The sequence below is a fragment of the Arvicola amphibius genome, chromosome 3 (assembly GCF_903992535.2).
Source record: "Arvicola amphibius chromosome 3, mArvAmp1.2, whole genome shotgun sequence".
In the NCBI taxonomy this organism is placed as follows: Eukaryota; Metazoa; Chordata; class Mammalia; order Rodentia; family Cricetidae; genus Arvicola; species Arvicola amphibius.
In genome coordinates, this window is record NC_052049.1 from 114,120,858 (window position 1) to 114,146,333 (window position 25,476).

A 25,476-nucleotide genomic window follows, 5' to 3' on the forward strand; every position below is an offset into this window, starting at 1 on the left:
TTCCAGGATCTCTAGCCTAGATTTTAAAGGATCTGTCGAGAGGCCCAGTATACACCATGAAGATCATAGTTAATAATAGTTTCTATTTAGGGGTTTTGATAGGTGCTTTTGCCAACAGAGGAGATGATGTGTGAGATGATGGCTGTGTCTACTGTATGTCAAACTCATGTTGATGTGCTTTAAGTACGCCTTACAGAGAAACCATAAAGAGTGAGAGAGAAAAAGAGCTGGGTGTGGTAATCCCAGCACTTGGGAGGTTTGGGCAGGAACCCAAGGTCAGCCTGGATACATAGTAAAACTGTTTTAAACAAAAAGTGTGATTATGACATTAAGATCCAAACTATTTGAATATTCAGATTTCTTACAATATGGCCCTAATCTTATGTTAATTTAATTTTTTTATTTGTGTATGTGTTTACTTATTTGTTTGTACACTGTATGTTTGGATACTCAATGTACCAGGCTTTTTTGGGGGCCACCAACCAGCTCCCAAATGACGACACAGACACTTACTAGTTATGTCATCTACGTTTTGCCTTGGGGCTTTCTACCTTTCTCTCTGTGTGTCTTACTTCACTGTTGCTTGTGCTGGCTGGAGGCTGCCTGGCTTCTGGCCCCAGGTGTCTCCTTCCTTTTCTCCTCATCTTCCTCTCGTTCATCTTGAGCTTAGATTTCTCCTCCTGTTTGTGCTCTCTGCCTGCCATCTCTGCCTACCCTCTCCTGCTTAGCCATTGGCTGTTCAGCTTTTTGTTAGACTGATCAGTGCCGTAGGCAGGCAAGGTGAAACAAATGCAGCACATCTTTCCATAATTCAACACACACCCTTATATCGTTAAACAAATGCAGCATAAACAAATGTAACACATCTTTGCCTAGGTAAAATAATATATATCCCAAAACAACTCACAGAGGCCAAAAGAGGGCGTTGGATCCACGGAACTGGAGTTACAGGTAGTTGTGAGCTGCCATGTGGATGCTGGGAACCACAGCTGAGTTCTCCACAAAGGCACTCATTCCCTTCCCTACCACCACTCTTCCCAGTAAACAATTCTTCACTTCACTGAGTTTTACTATTCTGTACTCAGTTTCCCCTACCTACTTATTATGGTCTGTCCACCTCACGTGTACCTTTCCTAGGAGATCTGTCTTGATCTCTTTACCCAAAGTAACATTTCCTCCTTGGCTACTTTTTGTGCCATCATCTCTGGACATGGCAGTGTTAAGACTGACAGATGGGCTATGGTTATTCATACACACGTCAGTGGTTCAGTGGAGAGGCAGTGCGCTGTTACACCCAGCTCCTAGGTCAACTGTTGGCTCACATGGGAATGTTAGTAGCTTGCATTTCTGTGTACTGAGTGCCAGGCAATGCTCTAAACCGTACTCTTCTGTAAAATAATATCAGCTATTCACTTTTTTAGTGTCCTTGTGAGAATTAAATCAGGTAATATTGTAAAGTGCCTACTGTCTATTAAGAACTCAACAAACACATCTCTGAATTCAAAGCCAGCCTGGTCTAAAGAACCAGTTCTAGGATAGCCAGGGCTACACAGAGAAACCCTGTCTCTAACCCCCTCCCCTAAAAGAACTCAACAAATGTTACTCATTACAATAGAATGTATTTAATGTAGAATTACTCTTTTAAAATACACCCTTTAAAATTTGACATTTAGGTTTTAGTTAGCTAAATTATACACACACACACACACACACACACACACACCCCTTTCTTTTTCTTCCTGTTAACAGTACTTTAAAATATTTATCCTCATGGTTTTTTTTTTTTGTTTGTTTGTTTTTTTGAGACAGAGTTTCTCTGTGTAACTTTGGAACCTTTCCTGGAACTCGCTTTGTAGACCAGACTGGTCTTGAACCCACAGAGTGCCTCTGCCTACCGGTGCTGGAATTAAAGGCATGCGCCATCACTGCCCAACTTATCTTTATGATTTTTAATTGGGGTGTGTATGTCTGTGTCTGTGTGTCTGTGTGCAAGCAGGCTCCCACAGAGGCCAAAGGAGGGCGTTGGGTTTCCTGGAGCTGGAATTAAAGGTGGTTATTTGCTGCCTGCTGATTCTGGGAGCTGGACTTGGGCACTCTGCAAGAGTAGCTGCTGCTCTCAGCAGATGAGCATCCCTTCTGCCCCAGTTCACAGTATTTTAAAGTTTGTAGAAGAAGGTCACTCACTGTTTGTTCTGTTTCACACAGCTAACAAATGAGCACCAGATTGGAGCCCAAAGCACCAGGTTCCATTTTTTTCTATTGAGCCACTTATACTTGCTGTAGGCAGTGCTCAGCTGCAGCCAGTGGGGTCACTGGTTTTCATGCTTTCCTTCCCTCTGTGGAAAAGCAGACAACTTATGAGTTGGTACCTTTTAAAATATCTTGGGGAAAAAAAAGCCAAAATATTGCTGTTTTAAATTAGTATTTTGAAAACAATAAGCCAAGTTAAAATTATAGTGTGAGAATAGAAAGTATTTATGTTTGTTTGTTTTGAGACAGGGTTTCTCCATGTAGACCTGGCTATCCTGGAACTAGCTCTGTAGACTAGGTAGAACTCACAGAGATCTGCCTGCTTCTGTCTCCCAAGTGCTGGAATTAAAGGTGTGCACAGCCACTGCCTGACTAAGCATTTATGTTTACAATGCTGCACACATCATCTCCCATAGCCAGCTGTTTTCTGTAGAGCTGGTCCTGGATAACTGCACATTTATGGGCTTTATTTTGGATGTTTGTAGTGAAGATAAATGGTGGGTATCTTTTAATGGACCACGGAGTGTTTATTTTATAAAGTACACCTTTTATTTCCTTGTTGTAAAGATGATGATGACGAAGCCGGCGGTGGTGGCGCACGCCTTTAATCCCAGCACTGGGGAGGCAGAGGCAGGCGGATCTCTAAGTTCGAGGCCATCCTGGTCTACAAGAGCTAGTTCCAGGACAGGTTCTAGAAACCACAGGGAAACCCTGCCTCGAAAAAAAAAAGAAAAAAAAAGAAAAAGATGATGATGACGAGGATAGCACATGTGTCCACATTCATACATACTTAGCTCTTTCAAGGACTTCGCTGTCCTGAGAGCCCTTCCTTCCAGTGGGCTCAGTGTAACTCAGCTTTGATTCATCTACAGGAAAGAAGTGTAGGATTAGTCGCAACGACGAGAGGAGTCATGCAAATGGAGAGTCTTGGAGTTACTTATTTTGGATTAGAGCCAGGTTTGTGATTTGGGAATGAATTATTAGAGTTGGTGTTCTGTAAAAGTTTGAATGGTTCTTTGTTTGGTTGAGTGGGTTCAGCTAAGGCCAAGAAAACATGCAGGCTGCTTGGATGCAGGGAGTAGCTTGTCTTCAGATCCAGAAGATCACGAATACCATAAGGTGAGACTGAAGACAGGCCATCTGTCTTTTTTTGTTTTTGTTTTCGGTTTTTTTGTTTTGGTTTTTTTTTTTTTTTTTGTTTTGCCATGGGTGTCAGGTTCCCTGGAACTGGAATTACAGACAATTGTGAGCTGCCATGTGGGTGCTGGGAATTGAACCTGGGTCCTCTGAAAGAGTAGTCAGTGCTCTTAATCACTGAACCGTCTCTCGAGCTTTGCTTTTTCAAAATTTTATTTATTTGTATATTATGTACATTGGTGTTTTGCCTTCATCTATGTCTGTGTGAGGGTGTTGGATCCCCTGAACAGGAGATATAGACAGTTGTGAGCTGTCTTGTGGGTGCTTGGAATTGAACCTGGGTCCTCTGGCAGAGCTTCCAGTGCTTTTAACTATTGAATCGTCTCTCTAGCCCACAGCCATATGTTTTTAAAAAGATCATCTAATATGTAAATTCATGTATCTCGTATGCATGATTCTGGCTGAGGTTTCTGCTTGCTGTGGACCTAGGAATCAGACTAAGCAGTCTTTTGCCCCAGAGCACACAGCAAAAAAGAGACACTAGAAAACTCAGAATTTGTGAAGTGGTATACTACTATGGTTTCTTGATGTGTTCGCATTTGAAAAACCAGGTGGAAACAGAGGAGGGTGATCTGATCTATGTAGGAATTGACCTGACTGTTGGCAAGGAACCTTTGAGTCAGATTACAGGCTCTGTGGTGCTTCGGTTGGTCTGTATGTTTGTGTGCTTGCACACATGTTTCTGTTGGTTTGTGTGTTTGTGTGCTTGCGCACATGCTTCTTTTGGTTTCTGTGTGTGCACGCGTACATGCTTCTGTTGGTTTGTGTGTTTGTGTGCTTGCGCACATGTGCTTCTGTTGCTAGACTGTCATCTTTTCTTTCTTGCTTTGAAAGATGCCTCTTCATCTGGGCAATTACCCCACTTACACATGAAACTGATTCTGAGCTAGATGTTGTTTTGTTTAACTAGAACATCCATCCATTAGACATTCTGTTTACAGCTGGTCTAGCTGAGGCACTGACGTTTGCTTTGCTCAGTTTAAATCTTAATGCTCCCTTGCTTGCTATTTGGGAGTGGCGGGAATTTTTCATCTTATTCATGTTTATTGCTTAATGCTGATGAAAGGAGTCAGATTCAGATCCTTTGCCAGCAGCCTTGCCAGAGAGTCAGGCAGGGAAGGCAGGACACAGATTCATCCTCCCACTCTTCCCTGACAGTCTGTTTAAGTTGCTGCCCACCTTTAGTGAAGTTTCCTAGGCTTATTGTGGTCCTTGGTGATGGCTCTCTGCTTGGAACTCAAACATCCTAATTTTCCCCATGAGTCATGTGGCTCTTAATCTTGCTTTGCTGTGCTATCTCTGTGGTTGACTTTTATTGTTAACGTAAGCTGCTTGAGAGCAAGGCTATTGTTAGTGTATTATACAGAATTACTCGGTAGGTTTCCTTGGGCCAGCTTCCTTGTTTGTTGAATGGCTTGAGGACAACTCTAGACTCTAAAGTTCAGAGCGTTTTACAAGAACTTAGAATTTCAGATTTTTCAGGCATTGTCTTTTGGTTGGCCTTGAAAAAGTACTGTTTTCCTGTTGTTTTTTCATTGGTTAGACCAGGAACCCAGGAACCATCTAAATTTGTAACTTTAGTTACAAATTTATTCCTATTTTTGTTGTGTGTATGGTGGGGGTGTGTAGAATGGGAATAACAATGTTCTGTACTGAGGTTTGATTTCTACCACTAATTTTAGTTGTTGTTGTTGGTTTTAAGTTATGGTCTCACTGTGTAGCCCTGACTGTCCTGAACTCCTGTATCATCAGGCTGACCTCGGAACGGAGAGATGTGCCTGTCTCTGCTTATCAAGTGCTAGGACTAAAGGCGTGTGCCACCATACTCTACCACTCAGCTTTTAAAAACTGAAGCATGGGGCTGCAGAGATGCTCCAGTGGTTAAGAACGCTTGGTGCTATTGCAGAGCACTGGTGTGCACTTCCTCTCATTCTTGTGAGGCAGTTTTCAACTAACTGCCTATAGCTTTAGCTCCAGGGCATCCAAGGCCGTCTTCTGGCCTCTGTGAGCTTTTCTACCTGTTCTGTTTAGTAAGTCATCTAGTGTACTTTCAATACTGCCTCTGAGTTGGTGACAAGTTCTAGAGATATGTGCCATATGCTAAGGACAAATTGTGTGATGTAATAATTATAATAAATATGCTCATTCTTGTGCAAGAAAAGTCTGAACTGTTTTGAATTTTTTTTTGAGTTCTTGAAGAGAATATATTTGGATCTTTCCCCCTTTTTCTCTAACAAACTGTAGAGGAAAAATAAACCATGAACTATTCCTAAACTGTTTCCTGTGAAGATTGCCATGTAGTAGCTTAGACTTTGACACTGTCTCTGGAGAGCTCTGATTCCTCTGTGAACACCAGGCTTGGAAGCCCACTACTCAGGAGGCTGAGGCAGAAGGGTGGAAAGTTCAAGGCGAGCCTGGGCTACTTAGTGAGACTTTGTATCTAAATTAAAAGCAGAAAAAAAAAAAGCCTTGAGCAACAGCTTGTGGAAGATCACTTACACTGAGTAAGTGAGGCCTAGCTTCAGTCTTTAGCCCCTCAGGACAGACAGACAGCCCCACTGCTGACTGCTGTTCTCACACGGAGCTCGTATTTCCACAATTCCTCTTCTTTTTGGTTATTTATTTTCCCTTGGGATTCTTTGAGAATATTTCTATGCCCCAGTATCTTACTTACAGGAAAATATTGCATATGTTCATGTTATTATGAGAATCTATTCATCTATGTTAACATTTTAGTTTTTTTCACTTTTCCTTTCATTTTCTCTCTTCTTTCACTCCCTCCCCTTCCTTTTCCATTCATCCATCCATCTACATGTTTTCATTCATCCCAGGCTAGCCTTGAACTTGCTATGTTCTAGAGGATGACTGATGTGGGATGTCTTTCTGCATATGTCTTGCTTTTATTGGTTGATGAATAAAGCTGTTTCAGCCAATGGCTTAGCAGAGTAAATCCAGGTGGGCTATAGAGAGAAAGTAGGTAGAATCAGGGAGATGTCATGTAGCTTCTGAAGGAAGCTGATGCCATGTAGCTGCCCAAGAAGCAAGAGGTAACAAACCACTAACCTCGTGGTAAAATATAAAATGATAGAAAATTGGGTTAATTTAAGATGTAAGAGTTAGTGAGAAGCCTGAGCTGAGAGGCCAAACAGTGTTGTATATAGTTTCTCTGTGATTATTTGGGTCTGGGTGGCCAGGAAATGAATGAGCAGTCTCAGTTTACAGATGACCATGAATGTCTGGTCCTGCTTTCACCTCCCCAGTGCTGGGATTATAGGCATGAGCTGCTGGGCTAGTTTTATGGTACTGGCGATAAAAACCTAGGGCTTTGTACAAGTACTCTAGCAGTTTACTTTTTCTTTTTCTCGTGTTCTGAAAGAATGCGTCTTGGACTCTAGGCAAGTGCATATGTTACACACATGAGCAATGAAGAAGGATTTAGTTGGCCTGGCGAAGTGCACCTGTATTCACAGCCCTTGGTGAGCCCATGCGGGATTACTTGTCCCAGCAATTTTGAACCAACCTGGCCAACTTAATGAGACCCTGTCTAAAAAAAAAAAAAAAAAAAAATAATCTAAAGATGCCTTTAATTCCAGCCACCATTTGGGAGGCTAGCCTGCACTATGAAGCGAGACCCTGTCTTAAACAAATAATAAACAAAAACTCTCAGATGAACTTTTAAAATTGAGCCTTATTTCCCATCCTATGAAATAGTGCTGTCTCATGTACAACAGCAGTAGCATATTGCCATGTTGACTGCACTAAACAGTGCTGGGCATGGGTAGAAACTACTTTGAGGTCGAAAATGCAGTATCTCTGCCAAGAGCTTCTGTGGAAGACACTGAGTCACAGCCCAGCAGGCACACCAGCAAAGTGCTGTCGGCACAGGACCTCCTGGTCAGATAGGTAGAGACATTTATCTTTAGTTTTGAAAATTCTGTATTTTGAGGCATTAAAAGGTATCTATTAGATATAAAAGATTATGGATAAATGGGTGTACAGAGTATTCAATAACCTAAAGGCTCTTCAGCCTTTGGAATGTGTATATTTAACACTTCATGCATTAATATTAGTGGTGAGATAGTCAACCTAATGAATATTTCTAATAAACAAATTTTAATGTTATATTGTCTTACTGTTTGAAAAAAAACATGAGTTCATCCCCAAACCTAAAATAATAAAATGCTACTTAAAAAAGCTCAAAAATGTTATGTAGAATAAAAGTAGGCAGACACCAAAATAGCAGATAATTACTCATTCCACCGAACTGTGGGACAGGCAAAATTAACCAGCGGCACATATCTCTGTGTCCGTGGGTAGGACTGAGTGGAAGGATATAAGAGGGAAATATCTTCACCTTGATTAGAGAACCTGTCATGTGGGTTCACACATCGATTAAAATTCATCAAATGATGTGCAAGTATATATATATATATATATATACACACACACACACATACATCTTATTATATGCATGTCTTCCTACCTATTCCATGTCATAAAATAAGGCAGTGATGAAATTTTTTTAGTTTCATATTATCTGGAAGGAGACTGGGCCCAAGTTCACAAACCTGTACCTGTTTTAAGTCAAGGGTCTGTGATCCACAGAGCTGGTCAGTTTACAGTGGTTGTATTCTGTACATACATTAAGTATTTTTGGGGATCACCACTGTAAATACTACTTTTTTTTGGTTTTTCTAGACAGGGTTTCTCTGTAGCTTTGGAGTCTGTCCTGGAACTATCTCTTGTAGACCAGGCTGGCTTCAAACTCACAGAAATCCACCTGCCTCTGCCTCCCGAGTGCTGGGATTAAAGTACCATGGAACCTAGTGCTTACCACTGGGTGGATTAGTTGATCGGCAAGCGTAGGTGTCTTCACGAATCTGCCATTACAGGCTTGGTTATGTGGATCCTGGGGATCTGAAATCAGGTCCTTTGCCAACTGAGCCACCTTATCAGCCCTGGGGTTCAACCTTCTGTGAATTTACTTCCTGATTTATGAAAGGGATCTACAAAACCTTATAGCTGACATCATATTTAATGACAAAAGTCTAAATGTTTTTTTTTTTTTTTTCTCTAGGATTGGGATTGAAACCAGGATGCCTATATGTGTTTTGTTTGTTTGTTCCTTTGTTTTTTTCCAGATAGGGTTTCTCTGTGTAGTCCTGCCTGTCCTGAAACTCATTCTGTAGACCTGACTGGCCTCGAACTCACAGAGATCTGCCTGTGTCTGATTCCCCAGTGGGGCTGGAGAGATGGCTCAGAGATTAAGACCACTGCCTGCTGTTCCAAAGTTCCCGAGTTTAACAACCACATGGTGGCTCACAACCATCTGTAATGAGATCTGGTCTTTGAGGAAGAGACGTGGTCAGTTATCCTCATCAACTTAGACCATGAAACACAATATGGACAAGTTCAACAGAACCACCATATACGGGCAGCCCATGCATGCGGGCTGCTCATGCATGCCTCAGCATTGCCAGGGCATAAATTTAATTTTCTTTTTCTGCTTCCCGAGTGCCTCGATCAGAGGCATGCGCCACCACTGCCTGGCCAGCAGTAGAATTTTTGAGTAGAACTTGTCTGTATAGTACCTTCTAAGGCACACTTTTATTATATCCTCAAAGGGATATAGTAGTCACCTGAAAATTCACTGCCCAGATAGTCAATAATCACTCCACCCCCACTCATATTCTACTTATTTATTTTCACTGTAGGGTCTCTCAGTGTATCACAGGCTGCTGCTTTCCCTTTAATTGAGATAGAGTCCTGTTGTATTACACCGGCTGGCCTCAATTTCGTCTTCCTTCGTCAGCCTCCCAACTCTCTGGAATTACAGGCAGGTGCCATTCTGTCAGACTTGAAATGATTGCTTTTCCCCCAGATGACCTTTGACAAAGGTGAAAGGCAACCTGATAAAGGGAAGATTGTCTCATGAACAAATGACAGAGCAGCAGCTGAACATTCGTAGGTAGAAGCATGAGTTGAGTTTTAAGCTACACTTCACATCTTACATCTAAAATAAACTCAAAATAGACCACAGATTTAAATGTAAACTGTCAAGCTAAAAATTTCTGGGAAAAGAAAGTAGGAGAAAATTTTTTGGAAACTGGAGCTAGGCAAAGAATTCTTAGAATTGACACCAAAAAAAAAAAAAAAAAAAAAAGTCACGATCCACAAAAGGAAAAAGTGATACCACATTTCAGAAAACTAAACCCTTTGCTCTGTTGAAAACTGTGCTGATGTGCGCTTGGGAAGCCGAGGTCAGAGTGTCAGAAGATCGAGGACAGCCTGGGCTACGTGACAAAGCCAGACCAACATGGCTACAGGACCTTGTTACAAACTAGGTGCTAAAATGGCAAAATTCTCCACACTGTGAGAGGAAGACCTTGCCAAGTGGATGTTCAATAAAAGAGCATTGCAGCCGGCCACTGTGCCTGTGGGTTCCTCATCCAGAGAAATGGAAGATAACTTAATATTGAGGATGTATGCAGGGCACATGTAAATATACCATGTTGGATAAGGGGCTTGAATGTTTTGGATTTTGGTAGGGGATGGAATGTTCTTCCGTGAGTGTCCTGCAATTGGACAGAGTTTGCTGCCTCTAGAATAAAAAAATTCCAAGCTCCAAGTAAGAAAACCCTAATAAGCTAGTTAGAAAGTGGCAAAAGTGAAGAGATGCTTTACCTAAGAGCCTATACAGGTGGTCCAGAAGCAGGGGGAGGGAGAGTGGTGTATGCACATAGTTACATTTCATAAATGTGAGAAGACAGCTGCAAACACACAGAGCCAAATAAGATACCAGTACCTGTCATTTATTGTATTTTGTGTTTGCCTGGCAGCCTTTGTGTGCAGTGTGTGAGAGTGTTGCTATGTGTGCAGATGAGCTCGTCTGTGCAAGCGTGTATGGAGGCCAGAGGCTGGGTCTCCTCTGTTGCTTTCCACTCTGTGTTTTGAGGGGAGGGCTCTCCTTAAAGCCTGAGCTGACTGTTTTGGCTAGACCTGCTGGCCGGCTTCATGTCTTCCAGAGCTGGTGTTACACATGAATGGCTGTTGGAGGTCCAAACTCAAGTCTGCATGCTTGTGTATAAGCACTTGATCCACTAACCCATCTCTCTAGTCCCTATATATTTTTTTTTTTTATTTTTATTTTTTGGTTTTTCGAGACAGGGTTTCTCTGTAGCTTTGGAGCCTGTCCTGGAACTAGCTCTTGTAGACCAGGCTGGTCTCGAACTCACAGAAATCCGCCTGCCTCTGCCTCCCGAGTGCTGGGATTAAAGGCGTGCGCCACCGCCGCCCGGCTAGTCCCTATATTTTTATTTTATACGTTTAACTGGGTATGCTGAGTTTTAATTCAACATTGTAAGCACTTTATATGTCACTTAAAATTACCTATGAATATAATTTTTAAACAGCTCATAATCTTATTGTGTGGCCTTACTATAATTTATTTAAATATTTCTATTGTGCATTTAAGGTTCTTCTCTTTTGTAACTGTTATAATGTTCTGATGGATATAAGGTCACTGTCAGGGCTCTGGCTGTTTTAAACAGGTCATGAGATGTGAAGTAACTGTTCATAGACACAGTATCCCGGAGGCTTTGCATTGACTGTGGCATCACAGTCAGGTTCAGAGAAACTCTCAGTTTACATGGCGTTGGGAAAGTATGTGTATGTATTGTTGGGAGGGGAAGAGGGAGGCCTGCAGTGCTCAATTCCACCCTGGCTTCTAGGTATGACTCTCCTCTGTATCCTCTGGTCTGTTCCGTGGCATTGTCCCTCCTTATTCTGTGAATGTTTGGGTTCTTTGTGCTTCTTTCCTCAGCCTCGTATATGTGTTTATATTCTCCTTATAATCAGAATGGGCCGTTCATCTTCAACTACATCTTATATTTAATCTCTTATTTCTTCAGAATTTTAGAACCCATTTTCATATTACCTATTAGACACCTTTGCCCTAAGCTGCATGTCACAAACTAACCTGAGTGATGATTACCAACTTGTCCTGAGGACTACATGACCTTTTTGTGTTTGAAGCAGAAAGTCTATGTGGTAGCCTACATTTCCCTTTGGATTTTGCTCAGCACTTCTTGTCAGTTACCATGTGTTAAGATTCTATTTCCAAAATAGCACCCTAATTTGTTACCTCCCACTTATCACTGTTTGTGACTTCGGCCCCCACATTTCATGGACTGCTGCGTTGGAGTCTAACTGGTGTGCCTATTTCTGGTCGCACAGTCCTGTTTTATCTCGCCCACCAAAGCCAGCTTGTATTTTTGAATCCTAGATTTTAGCATTTTACTCACACTCACTGTCCGATAGCGCATGGGAAAGAAAGCCTGCTATCCTTAGCATTGCAACAAGGTTATGCGCCTGGGCTCTGTTGGCTCTTGCTGTACACTGTCCATCTCTGCCATGCCAGGGGTGGCTGCCGGTTGTGCCAAAGCAGTTTCCCCTGGATGGCAGGTGTTTCTTTTCTGGCCTCAGGTACAGCTCATCCCAGGTGTCCACTTGGCAGATCTCTACCACATTCAGTCTCCTATGACACTGTAAACACTGGTGGAAAAGAGCCCCCCACTGTAAGAGCGCCTCACCCTGTCCCCACTTCCTTACCTCCCTGTCACAGTTAAAGCATCCCTGACCACTATGCTAGATTATAATGTACCTTCTCAGACCACCTAAAAGCCGGAACTGTGTATGCTTTTTATTGCCTCCAGGATTGGAAATGGTATTTAATAAACATGTCTTGGTATTTAACAAACATGTCTTGAGTATATGAAGGAGGAATCAATCTCATGGTGAAAATTGAGGAAGGGCTTGACTTTGAGGTCAAGTTCAGGAGTGAAAGCCATAGGAATGGAATTTGAATCCTCTCACAGCTCCTTGTCTGCCCAGCTTTAGACAGCCATTCCATCCTCTAAATGCAGGTGCTAGAAGTAGTGAAGGCAACAGCACTAAGAATAGCAGGTGCCTTTGAAATAGCAAATGTCCATACATTTTAGTTTCTATTACAAGTATTGAGAAGGATCCTGGATACACAGTGTAATTGGATGTTTCTGTCCTGCCCACCAGTTCCTGAATAACCATGCAGAGGCTTAATATTACGAACATTAAATGCTTGGTCAATGACTCAAGCTTATTATTAGCTAGTTCTTACATTTAAATTTACTCATATTTTTTATTAAAGATCAACACAGGATTAACTCATATTTTTTAATCTATGTTTTGCTACATGGTTTGTGGCTTGTTACTTCATTTTTTTACATGTCTTGCTTCCTGGTGACTTGCTGCCATCTCTCAGACTCGGCCCTTCTTCTGTATCTCTGCTTGGCTTTTCTGCCTGGCTTGATCTTGCCTTGCCATAGGCCAAAGCAGCTTTATGTTTATTAACCAATGAGAGCAACACATATTCACAGCATACAGAAAGACATCCCACAGCAGTGCAGGCTACACATGTGCATTGCATTTTTCACTGAAGTAGGAGGATGACTTGAAACTTTGAGTAGACATGCCCATCAATCAAGGTTAGCTTATTTGGCTTTGTGATAACTTGGCTGCATTGTTGACTGGTTGCTTTAGTGTTGCCTTATCTCATCACACGTCCAGACAGTGAAGATAGGTCAGGCTAAGTCACTTTGAGACAAGTAGTCCATAATTCTTACTTATGGTTGGTGATGTGAGATTTCCAGGGTGATGAAGCATGCAGATGTGAACAGAGTTCCATGTTATTTCCCAGTGTGGCTTGCCTTTTCTAGCTATTCCTGGTGACAAACCTTGTTTTCTATATTCTCTCTGTAAAGATGTATAGTTAGCAGCAGTGACTAATACATTTTCAAGAAATGCCGCTATAATCTTTAAGTCTGATGAGTGGGATTGAGCTAAGAGCTGTGGCCTTTGCATTGCATCTGGTGACTGTGTTCCCAGCAAGTGAATCACATCAGGTCTATACATGGACTGAGAGAACAAGTTTTCATAGAAACTCTGCTCTGAAACCAAATCACAGCAGTAGTGTCTTCCAAAAGCTTTCCATTAGTGCTGGCAGTGCTTTGAATACGTCTTTCCCCTCACCGTTTGTACTGAATTTTAATGATATTTTTCCCATACTTTTCCCCCCATGGAGGTATTAAATTTTACTGTTTTGCCATGCCCTTTGGGTGAGTGGGACTGCCAAGATGCATCTTAGGTTGTTGAAAAGGGCAGCAGTCAGGGCCATACTGGCTCTCCAGACTTCTCCTTAATTAAAAAAAAATTACTTGATTTATTTATTGTGTGTGGGTGATCTTGTGCCAGGACGTGTGCATACAGGTCAGGAGGGCAGTTAGGGATGGTTAAATCTGTCCTGCTGTCATGTGGGTCTCAGGGATTCAACTCAAGCAGGCAGGCTTGACAGCAGGTGCCTTTACCCACTGAGCCATCTTACTGGCTCTGACTATCTTCCCTTCTCCTTTCATGCAGAGACATGTCTATTCACATCCTTTTCAGATATGTTTTGTAGTTTAACCTGCGTCTCCACAATTTTGTATTTGCTTTTGAGCTAGATGTTCAGTATTGTATTACCTTGAAATATTTTATTATATTTAATTTAATTTTTTAGTGTGTGTGTCTATATGTCTCTCTGCGTGTGTCTATGTGTGTGTGTGTGTGTGTGTGTGTGTGTGTTTGTGCATGGTACAAGGCATGAGTTTGGAGGTCAGAGGACAGCATGCAGGAACTGGCTCTCCTGTCCACTGTGGGTTACAGGAAGTCAGTCCATCAGGTTTGGTAGTAGGCACTTAGTTATTTTGCTGGTGCACATTATTTTTTTTATTATTATTTTATTTTTATTTTGTGTGTGCATACATATGTGCATGTAGTATAGCATATGTGTGAGGGTCAGAGTTGATTTCTTTTCTTCCATCATGTGGTCTTGGGAATGCAATTCAGGTCATTAGACTCAGTAACAAGGAAGGCCTTTGTGCTGCAGAATATTCTTAATGGTTAAGAACTGTTCATGGGAGCCAGGCAATGGTGGTGCACACCTTTCATCTCAGCAGTTGGGGGGCAGAGGCAGGCAGATCTCTGTGAGTTCGAGGCCAGCCTGTTCTACAAGAGCTAGTTCCAGGACAGGCTCCAAAGCTATAGAGAAACCCTGTTTTGAAAAACCAAAAAAAAAAAAAAAGTTCATGGGGAGCTGGGTGCCTCCCAAGTGCTGGGATTAAAGTTGTACGCTACCATTGCCTGACTGCATTTATCTATCTATCTATCTATCTATCTATCTATCTATCTATCTATCTATCTATTTTTTAATATTTATTTCCCTCATTGGACACATTCAGCTTCATATTATGTATGCAGTGTTCTGTCTGCAGAGTAGACGAGGGCACCAGATCTCATTATAGATGGTTGTGAACTACCATGTGTTTGATGGGCCTTGAACACAGGACCTCTGGAAGAGCAGCCAGTGCTCTTAATCTCTGGGCCATCTCTTCATTCCCCTAGGTTGTGCATTTATAAAATATTACTACTGTACTAACTAGGTTTTCTGTAGTTGTGATAAAAAGCAGCTTGAGAAGATAGAGCCACTGTCCATCACTAAGGGAAGTCAAGGCAGGAACCTAGAAGTAGGAAAGCAGACTGTAGAAGAATGCTGTTTATTAGCTTGCTCTTCTTGACTGCACCTGTCTCCCCCTCCTGTTTTCCCTCTCTCTTTCCCTCTCTCCCTTCCTATTTTGTATTTTGAAACAGGGTCTTAATATGCAGTCCTAGATGGCCTGAAACTCTCTAGGTAGCTGAGGCCCATCTAGGACTAACAGAAAGCCATCTGACTCTGCCTCCTGAGTGCTGGGTTAAAGGCATGTGCTACTATGCCTGTCAGCCTGCCTTCTTACAGCACCCATGACCACCAGCCCAAGGGTGGCTCTTTCTGTAGTGAACTGGACCCTCTCACATCAATTATCAATCAAGAAAATGCCCCACAGGCTTGCTCGATCTAGCAAGGTCATTTTCTTCATTGAGCTCTCCCTCTTCCTGATGACACTAGCTTGTGTCAGGTTGATGTAAAACTAGCAAGCACAACAGTCTTAATTTTGGTTATGTTACCAGATGACCTTTTTTGCAGATGTAATGTATGCCAGGTGTTGTGGCATACTCTCTCTCTCTCTCTTTTTTTTTTTTTTTTTTTTTTTGGTTTTTCGAGACAGAGTTTCTCTGTGGCTTTGGAGCCTGTCCTGGAACTAGCTCTTGTAGACCAGGCTGGCCTCGAACTCACAGAGATCCGTCTGCCTCTGCCTCCTGAGTGCTGGGATTAAAGGCGTGCGCCACCACCGCCCGGCTGTGGAATACTCTTGTAATCCTAGGACCTGAGAGGATGAAGCAGTGGGCTCGCTGCCAGTCTGGGCTATGTAGTGAGTACCAAATCATCTAAGGTCACTCAACAAATCTTGTTACCATTTAAGATTTAGAATCAGTATGGAAATAGGAAATCTCTGGGCATGCCTATGAGTAATTATCTTGATTACTTAATTTGGTAGGGAAGACTCACCCTAAACGTGGATGGTATCATTCTATGGGTTTGTTTTGACTAAAAAAGGAGAAAAGCAAGTACTATCCCTCATCTCTCTTCTCCCCACCCCCATGGATATCATGTGACCAGTTGGCTCCTACTTCTTCCATGATGGACTGTGTCCTTAGAACTGTGAGCCAGAACAAACCTCTCCCTTCTGATGTTCCTTTTTGTCAGGTATTTTATCTCGCGACAAGTAACCAATACCAATAATTTGTTTTGCCCAAGCGGATACTTGCAGTTTTGCTTGTTGAATAATGCATGTTCACAGGCAGTACAATTGTCTATACTCCCTGCGGGCTCCTCTTTCTACTCAGTGGGGGCTGGGAAAGCCCTACGGCCGTTTAACTCTTGAAGAATAAGTTAGTGCACAGACGTTGGAAGTGCAAGAGCAGACTTCATTGATTTTACCTCAAAGGTCTGGCTATTAAATGTCTTAGACTCCTGTACTTTTTAGGTAGTAAAATAGATTCCAGGAAATGGATGAAGTTAAGAGCCTTGGTCCTTGCAGCTACCAGTGTAATCAAGACAGCGAAAATTCCCTTCATTCACTAAGTTCCTTTGTGTCTCTTTCCAGCCAACCCCAGACTCATTTACTTATATAATAAAATGATCAGGCCTGATGGTATAAATAATATACAATCAAGCTTTTTTTTTTTTATTTTTTGAGACAGGTTTTCTCTGTAGCTTTGGAGCCTGTCCTGGAACTAGCTCCTGTAAACCAAGCTGGCCTCAAACTCACAGAGATCCGCCTGCCTCTGCCTGTGCTGGTATTAAAGGCGTGTGCCACCACTGCCTGGCTGGAAGCTTATTTAAAGTATTCTTTTTTGATATGCTGGTCTGTTAGCTTGAGCAGAACGTGCTCCAAAGCAGGATCTTTAGCCAATAAGTGAAATTTTGATACTGGTTTGTGAAGGCACTGGTAAGCAAAGCAGTCCCATCCTCTCAGCTCTGTGGTAGAGTGCTGCCCCAGTTAGTGCCTCAGCAATGTCAACAGACCAGGACAGACCTGTCATCCCTTCTGTGAAAAATCAAGAGGCATCCTGTAACTAAGTCATCAATAGGTGTTGTCTTTTAATTTTTTTAAATTTTTATTTTATGTGTATGGGTGTGTTGCCTGCATATATATCTGTGTACCATATGTGTGCCTGGTGCTTGGAGATGTCAGAAGAAGGTACCAGATCCTTGGGAATGGAGTTACAGATGATTGTGAGCCACCAAATCGCTGCTGGGAATTGAACCACTGAGCCATCTCTCCATCTTTCAGTGGTTAGAATACTTAGTAGGCAGAGAGCATGTAGGACTAGTCAGGTCCTCACTTTTTGACCCCTCAGGCTACATCTCTTACCTCACCAGGCTGCTATGGGCTTTGGTTAATGTTTGCAGAGGTCTGTGTAAAGAGTGCTCTGACCACAGCAACTGAACAAATCTGTACTAAGTGCTGACCTTTGGTCAATGCCACTCTTTCTCTGTGGACTTTTAATTCTGTTTTTCACTTGTACAAATAATTCTGAAGACTTAATGCTTATTTTCCTCCTTGCATCTTAGGAGTTGTCTCTTTTGGTAGAAAACTACTCAGATACCACTTGACCATCCAGGTACTTTTAAAGGTGTGTTCTTGGTGGGAACTGTCTCTGTTGGCTCTTATACTTACCTTTCTGAACGTACAAATACACACTTTGATGTAACTCACTAGTCAACTCTTGTTTGGGAGCTTGTTATTTCTTCTGTGTGTGTGTGTGTGTGTTTGTTTAGGCTAGTTATTGACGTGGTTGAGATGGGGCCTTTCTTGGGGGAAAGTACAGCTTTGAACTACATTCCCTGTCAGGGAGAAATGATGTACCCCTTCCCCCGTGACTCATTAATATCAGTAACTTGTGTTATTCTTTTTCCTGTGAGGAAAGACTCAAGGGCAAAGGTTGATTTGTTTACAGCTCAGGTTTGTTTTAGTGATTTCTGGGCCTTGGATGCAGGGTCTTGCACACACAGGCAAACAATACCACTGAATGGTATTTTCAGCCCCAGCCTCTGTGCCTTTTTGTTTGTGTTTTTGTAGACAGCCTCAGGTAACTTGGGCTGGCTTTAACTTGCTGTGGAGCTGATGATAACCTTGAACTCTTATCCTCCTGTCCTGAGTGATGGGGTTACAGATGTGAACCATACATCCAGCTGCAATTACTAAGAAAAACTTCTTGATACATATGGGGACTCCTGTAATCCTTGAATACCAGAGGGTTACTAGCATTTTGAAGCTAACCTGGGCTCATTAGTAATATTTTGTCTCAAAAAACAAAACTAAAAGCCGGGCGGTGGTGGCGCACGCCTTTAATCCCAGCACTGGGGAGGCAGAGGCAGGCGGATCTCTGTGAGTTCGAGGCCAACCTGGGCTACAAGAGCTAGTTCAGGACAGGCTCCAAAAGCTACAGAAGAAACCCTGTCTCGAAAAAAAAAAAAAAAACCATAAGCAAATAATTTTATGTTATTTTTTGGTTTTTCGAGACAGGGTTTCTCTGTAGCTTTGGAGCCTGACCTGGAACTAGCTCTTGTAGACCAGGATGGCCTCAAACTCACAGAGATCCGCCTGCCTCTGCGTCCCCAGTGCTGGGATTAAAGGCATGTAACACCACTGCCTGGCAAGCAAATAATTTTTAAAAGAAATCTCCTTTTGTGATATTAAACAGAGTATTTATTAATATTACCCATGCGCATTTAGAAAAAAAGTATTAGGGAAAAATCAGTCACTAGCCTTCCAGGTAAAGCCTAAAACCCCATTACCAGTATAACGACAGGTTAGTAAGTGTTACTGACTGGTATCGAGGAGGTGTCTTGAGGGAGCAAGGTCACAGTAAAATGACACAAATGAATGCAGAGGAATGGAAATATGACATGAAACCCCACAGGCTGCACCTAGTCCTTGTGTTGTACCAGGGAAATGGAACTTACATAATGCCTCATGTAAGATCACTGATCTGTCATGTCACTGCATTTGGACTTGTTTGGGGCTTTGGAGGCTTCTGTGTAGTTGCTTCAGTCAGTTGGAGAGGTAAATCCCAGATTCATAACAAAATAGTACACCCCTCTCTTTTGGTTTTTTGGTTTTTTTTTTTTTGGTTTTCCGAGACAGGGTTTCCCTTTAGTTTCTAGAGCCTGTCCTGGAGCTAGCTCTTGTAGACCAGGCTGGCCTCGAACTCAGAGATCCGCCTGCCTCTGCCTCCCGAGTGCTGGGATTAAAGGCGTGCGCCACCACCGCCTGGCTACACCCCTCTCTTTTATTTTGTGCCGGGGTCTCCTGTCGCTCAGGATGGCCTTATTTTAGTCTTTCAGCCTTCCTCTCCCCTCCCCCAGTGCTGGTATTACAGACATGTACCACCACCCCTGGCTTTTCCTTTTCCTTTATTCTTTGAAAGGATTTTCAAAGGGATAGAAAACCCAGTTCCAGTTTTTGCAGCCTGTTGTTTATCTTATGTTTGCTGGCGTCTCAGTGTTGCTTTGTGACCCTAGTGGTTTTTAGTATTCACAGTTAGTTACTGTTTGGATTAATCCAGACCTAAGTATGGACTGCCAAACTTGTCTCAAATATTCCTCTGTCTTCTTTTACATAAAAGGACATTGACATTTGGTTTAGTATGAATTCTTCCTTACATTGGTTTTTATCCTTTCCCCTCCCGACATCTCTCTCTGAGCTTCAGCAATTAAAGTGGAAAATGTCACTGCCAGTAGATGTCATTATCATTTAGAAAGTTTTGTAACTGCAGTATTTGCTGTTGGCTTCCCCAACATCAAACCTTACCAATTAATTTTTAACAAAATGAGAATTAATGAGAATTTGACAGAGGGACTGAAACCTTTCTTTTGCAATCTGATAAGAACAAATTGACTTTTAAGTTTAAATATTGGCAGAAGAGGTGGTTTTGGTTTCTAATGAGTTCTGTTAGTTGAACAAGCTCTGTTAAATTATGAGATGTTTGTTTTGAATTTACTTAGCAATTATTTATTCCTAGAACCACTACTTACCCTCATGACCTTGAGCAGGTCACTTCTCTTGGGGTTTCATTTTTTATCTATTGTAAAATTACAACTTGCACTGTGATGTCCGGTCTCCAACCCATTTCTGAAGTTCTTAGACGTGTTTGTTTCACACTCCAGTTTTGGTTATGCACATCCACTCTGTGCCATAGGACTTTAGTGTTTCTCTTGACTGCTTCTCCGGCAACATTTGCTGACTTGTAGTGTGGGGGTGGTAGGGATATTCTTCCTGCTCCATTGCATCGCCGCTAAGGTGTCTTCTAAAGGTGATTGATTAGTCCCAGGTATCGAACAATTTTAATATAGGGCTCAGTGCTGATTTAGCAGGCACAGGCCTTTGCTGTGACCCCAGCAGGGAGGTCAACTTAGAATGAAGTGGACAGTATTTTCAGGGTGGCATGTTAAGGCTAGATAGTTGGCTCATTGGGTAAAATGCCTAGATCCCTAGCATCCACTTAAAAAGCCCAGTGTGGTAGTGTCTGTAATCCCAGGGCTGGGAGGACGAGGCAGATGGGCACAGACAGGTCAGGTACTCACTAGCTAGCCTGTCTAGCCAAAACAGCAAGTTCAGGTTTAGAGAGAGACCCCATGAGTCATTAAAGTGACAAGTGATAGAAGACAGTTGGTGTAAGCCTCCACCTGTGCCTGCATGGGACAGCCATCTATGGACAGGTGTGTATGCATACTCACATACAGCGCAAGTACACACATGTTCAGTGACACTGTTGTTCTTGTTTGGAATTTTATTTTTTCTCATATTTCTTCATATTTTATCACAGTTTAGGGGTTGTTATGGTTTATCTATGAAGCCCTCTGCTGCCCCCCAAAAGCTCATGTGTTGTTGGTTCAGTCTCTAGGTCAGTCTTGTTTAGCAGTGTACAGAGATAAATCATAGTGCTCTGATATAGTCAATGGATGAATCCATTGGTGGATTCACTACTGTATGGAATGTTAGAAGCCAGTGGCAACTGGCGGAGGGGCCTGCTTGGAGGATGGGGGGTCCCTGCTGCATGACTTTGAAGAAGGTTTATCTTGTTAAGCAGCTTTCTCCCTGGCTGCTTTGCTCTGCCACATTTTCCTGCCACCATGTTCTGCTCACCACAGGCCACAGCACTGGGGCCAGCCAATGTGGGAGAAACCTTTGAAACCTCCAGCCTAAGTACATCTTTCCTCTTTCATTTGCTTCCTCAGCAGCTTTGTCCCAGCAGAAGGAAAACGAGCAACATAAAAGTTACTTTGGACGTTTTTAAATAAAAAGCATATCCTCACATCCCACGGTGTTTTCTCTGTCTTCTTTACCCTTACCTAAAACAGTAGTGCATAAGACTTGCTTAGTAATGCTGTGTGTTTTGTGTTATTCTCTCGTGAAGTGCTCTTACATGCATTTCGTAATCTAAACCTCATTGTGAGCTGTCTAGATGGTTTCTCTCTCTGACAGCTGAAGAAACAGATTTGGAGAGATTAAGTAATTTTGCTAAGGCTAAGTAGCTAAACCAGGAAATCTATACTGAATTTCTAGATTCTTCCTTCTTTAACTGTTTTGAAGCCACATAACCAGTTTGTTTCCCACTAGAATGGTGACATACTCTCCCTCTTCTTTCCCCTCACTCCTCTTTTTTAAAACTCTTTTTTTAAAACTTGGTCTTGTCGTATTGCTCAGGCTGGCCTGGAGCTCCTGAGCAGGGAGGAGATCGTCCTGTCCCAGTCTCTGCAGTAGGGGACTACTGGCACATAGCGCCAGACCTGACCCTACTTGTTTTAGTAAACTGTAACAGCCAGTCATGGTGACTGGGAACTTTGGTTCTAACACTTGTGAGGCTGAAACTCTCTGGAAAACAAACGAAACCCCCACAAACTTCACCTTGAGCGCATCATTTTGCTTGTTGTTGGTTTTGTTGGTTTATGTAATCTTACTTTACTCTTGAAGCACGGTCCCCAGCTATTCTAGCCTCCTTAGCTGAGGCTGGCTTTGGACCCTTGATACTCTTACTTTCCCTTACCTCCCAGTGCTGGGATAGCAGGAGAGCACTGATACACTCAGCCTCTCCCTCCCTCTGCTTCCTGCCCCACCCCCACCTGTTTCACAACAGCACATCTGTTACTTTTCAGAGTCATAACACAGTATGAAATTTGGATCAGAGAGCCCTTAATTGGAATTGTAGCAGGGCATTTAAATTGTCCAAAGCCTCGTGTTTCTCAGCTATGATGGTTGGCTACTACCCATCCATTGGGGTCTTTGTGGAAATGAAACTAGGGAGAGAAAGCCTAGCTCACACATACATGCTAGCGTGTTTCTTCTGGCAGTCGTGGGCTTACCCTTCTCTTAGTTCTGCTTGTTTTGGAGTAAATCCAAATTTCATGGTAGTCATTCAGTACTTTTCTTCAGTTAGGTTTTTTTTTTTTTTTTAAAGCGGGTTTACCTCCCTCCCTACTTTAACTAATTAAATCATTTGACACTAATTAAACAATAATTTAAATGTAATTAATTAGCATTTAGCACTTCTGAGGACTGAGCCTTGGGCACATTAGTTGAGCAGTTCTCAGAAATGATTTTTTTTTTGCCAAATACACTTTTTATCACATATTTTCCAAATCTGATGCCCTGATGACTGAAGTTAATGAAATACAGTGTACATCTTTTTATGAGGAGGATAAAAATACCTTGGTTACACAGAACTCTTATTCCAAGTTCACCTAAGACCAGATTTCTAGGAAAACAATAGTACTCACCTCTGCAAGCCCCTGTGACACACCATAGTGTCATCAGGGCCATGGATGGGCGGCTTTGAAGCCTGTGCAAGGGTCCCTTGTCACACACAGGCACTTTGATGGAGTGTCCCTTGAAGAGTGACTTTTGGTGGAGAGAGCTCATTGATTTAACTCCATCCTAAGGTATATAGCAAAGGCTCCACTTGACAAGAAGTTTTGATCTCTTTGCATAGTAGAAAAGCTGTGGCTCATATATGAGTGCATGTGCCAATGGGCACACCATGAGTTAATATTGTGAGATAGTGGTGTATTGTGGGTGATAACCCAATCTTGACTTTCCATTTCCAGATTTCTTTTTTCTTTTTTAAATTTTTTGAGATGGGGTTTCTCTATAGCTTTGGAGCTTGTCCTGGAACTAGCTTTTGTAGACCAGGCTGGCCCTGAACTCACATAGATCTGTCTGACTCTACCTCCTGAGTGCTGGGATTAAAGGCGTGCGCCACCACCGCCTGGCCATTTCCAGATTCTTTCTGTTTATCAATAGGATTTCTCTGTCATTGGTGGTTTGGCTAGGAAATGAGTTCACTTTCCTTTGTGACATCTGTGTAATACTCTACAAGATTCATATGTGACAAGGACTTTCCTGTGAAACTTGCTGGTTTCTTTAAAATTGAATAGCTCGTCATCTGGCGTTTTATTACCTATGGCCGTGTAAGAGGGAAGGATAAAAGGTTGCCTGTGTTCAGTGTTAGACTGCGGAAATCCCACTCTCCCCTCCACACTTAGTTATTACGATTGGTGTGTGTTTGTGAGTTCTGCTCTCACACTGCGCTCCATGCCACTTCCTGCTTACCCTTCCTCAGCAGTATAGAGAAAGTGCTGAGAAGTTTGGTCTTGCGGAGGTCCTGACGAGTTTTAAGTCCTGGCCTAAGGCTGCCACAGCGCCCATTCAACTTACCTGGATTCTGTTTTGGGTTTTATGCGGAATCTGTCCCTCTAGGCCAAGGCTGTGGCCCATAAGCAAATGACCACTGAAGCCATTTCTCCTGCACTTTATAAAACTTAGTTTCAGGCCTCTCCTTAAGCCTCCATGGAGAGTGTGATATGTTTGCCTGCAGCTATAGTAGTGTCTGTTATTGGATCAGCCTTCATTTTCCTTTGTATGGAGTGTGTAACATGCCAGATATCCTGTCTCGTTCCATCTTTCCTGGACTTGACTTGTTGCTTATGTAAATAGTATAGTCCATGGTACTTGCTGTTATTAAAAGCAGCGACTAATAGTAATATAATTAAGATCTTTGGTATGAACCAAATACTGTGAATTAGATGCTATTCTGTTTTAGAGATGAGTAAGTGAGCATAATGGTTAAGACCCAAACTTGAGTCAGTAAGAGGCATGATTCAAACCCAAGTGGGCCAGACTTGAAGCTGAAAGTCAGAAAGACACAGACCGGCTGAACTGTTCAAGATTCTGTTTAAGCCGGGCGGCGGTGGCGCACGCCTTTAATCCCAGCACACGGGAGGCAGAGGCAGGTGGATCTCTGTGAGCTCGAGACCAGCCTGGTCTACAAGAGCTAGTTCCAGGACAGGCTCCAAAGCTACAGAGAAACCCTGTCTCGAAAAACAAAAAAAAAAAAAAAAAAAAGATTCTGTTTTTCTGTTTAAGAATTGTTCAGGATTGGCCCTCCTAGGGCTCCTTACTGCTCTGTGTAACCTGCAGTTCAATTCTGAACCACCTGATGCCTAGTTTTCCATTCAAAAATTATAATAAGTGCAGCAACTCTTACTATTGACATAAGAGAATTAAGACCAGAGTTGTAGGAGACCGTTCCCCTTTGAAAATGAATCCCCTCTGTGATGGAGACTGTGTTAGAGGACTGACGAGAAATGCAAAGCTAGAGCTGGGAAATAGCTCAGCCTGTGCAGTGCTTGCTGTGCACATGAAGACTTGATTCAAATATCCAGCACTCTTGTGAAAGCTGCAGTGTGATGCTCACTTGTAATCCCATTGTAGGGAGGGGGAGAAGGGTGGGGAAGCTGGAGGGGCAGGGACAAGAGGATCCCTGAGGCTTGCTGGCCAACTAATCTAGACAATTGGTGAGATGTAGATTCAATGAGAGACTGGTGGTTTGAAAGAAAATGGCTCCCAAAGGGAGTGGCACTGTTGGAAGGTGTGGCTTTATTGGAGTAGGTGGGGCCTTGTTGGAGGAATTGAGTCACTGTGGAGGTGGGTTTTGAGATCTCATATATGTTTTAAGCCACATCCACTATCTTGGATCATCACTTCCTGCTGCCTGTGATGTAGGACTCTAGGCTTCTTCTCCAGCATTGTGCTCTGCTGCATGCTGCTATGTCCTGCTATGATGATAATTCACTAACTTCTGAAAATGTAAGCTACCTTTTACTAGATGTTTTCCTTTACTAGAGTCGCTGTGGTCATGGTGCCTCTTCACAACAGTAGAAACCCTAAGACTGAGACCCAGTCTCAGAAACTGAGGAGGGAAGCCTAGAGGTAAAGGAAAATACTCGGGCTTCCACACACATGACACTCATACACATGTACTCACAACACATAAACTCCATACACAAAGGGAAATTGAAAACTAGAAATTATGGGGCATTGTGGGAAAAGCATTCTAAAATATGATCAAATTACTATAGGCATGTGAAATTCTCTAGAGCTTCTCATTTTTTTTCCTTTTTTTTTTTTCTTTTCCTTTTTTGGTGTTTTGAGACAGGGTTTCTCTGTGTAGCCC

At 42.5% G+C, this 25,476-nt stretch overlaps 1 protein-coding gene across 3 annotated transcripts in view; it reads left to right on the forward strand.

Annotated features, from left to right (window-relative positions):
- The window catches only part of Sik3 (SIK family kinase 3), a 223,496-nt gene that overhangs the window by 63,491 nt on the left and 134,529 nt on the right, over positions 1-25,476 (forward strand). The window contains exon 1 of one of the 3 annotated variants that reach the window (XM_038321275.1): positions 17,464-17,595. The exons of the other annotated variants lie outside the window; for them this stretch is intronic. The gene's annotated coding sequence lies outside the window, so the exon portion shown is untranslated. Of the gene's footprint in view, positions 1-17,463; positions 17,596-25,476 lie in introns of those variants that run through there. 3 annotated transcript variants of the gene reach the window in all.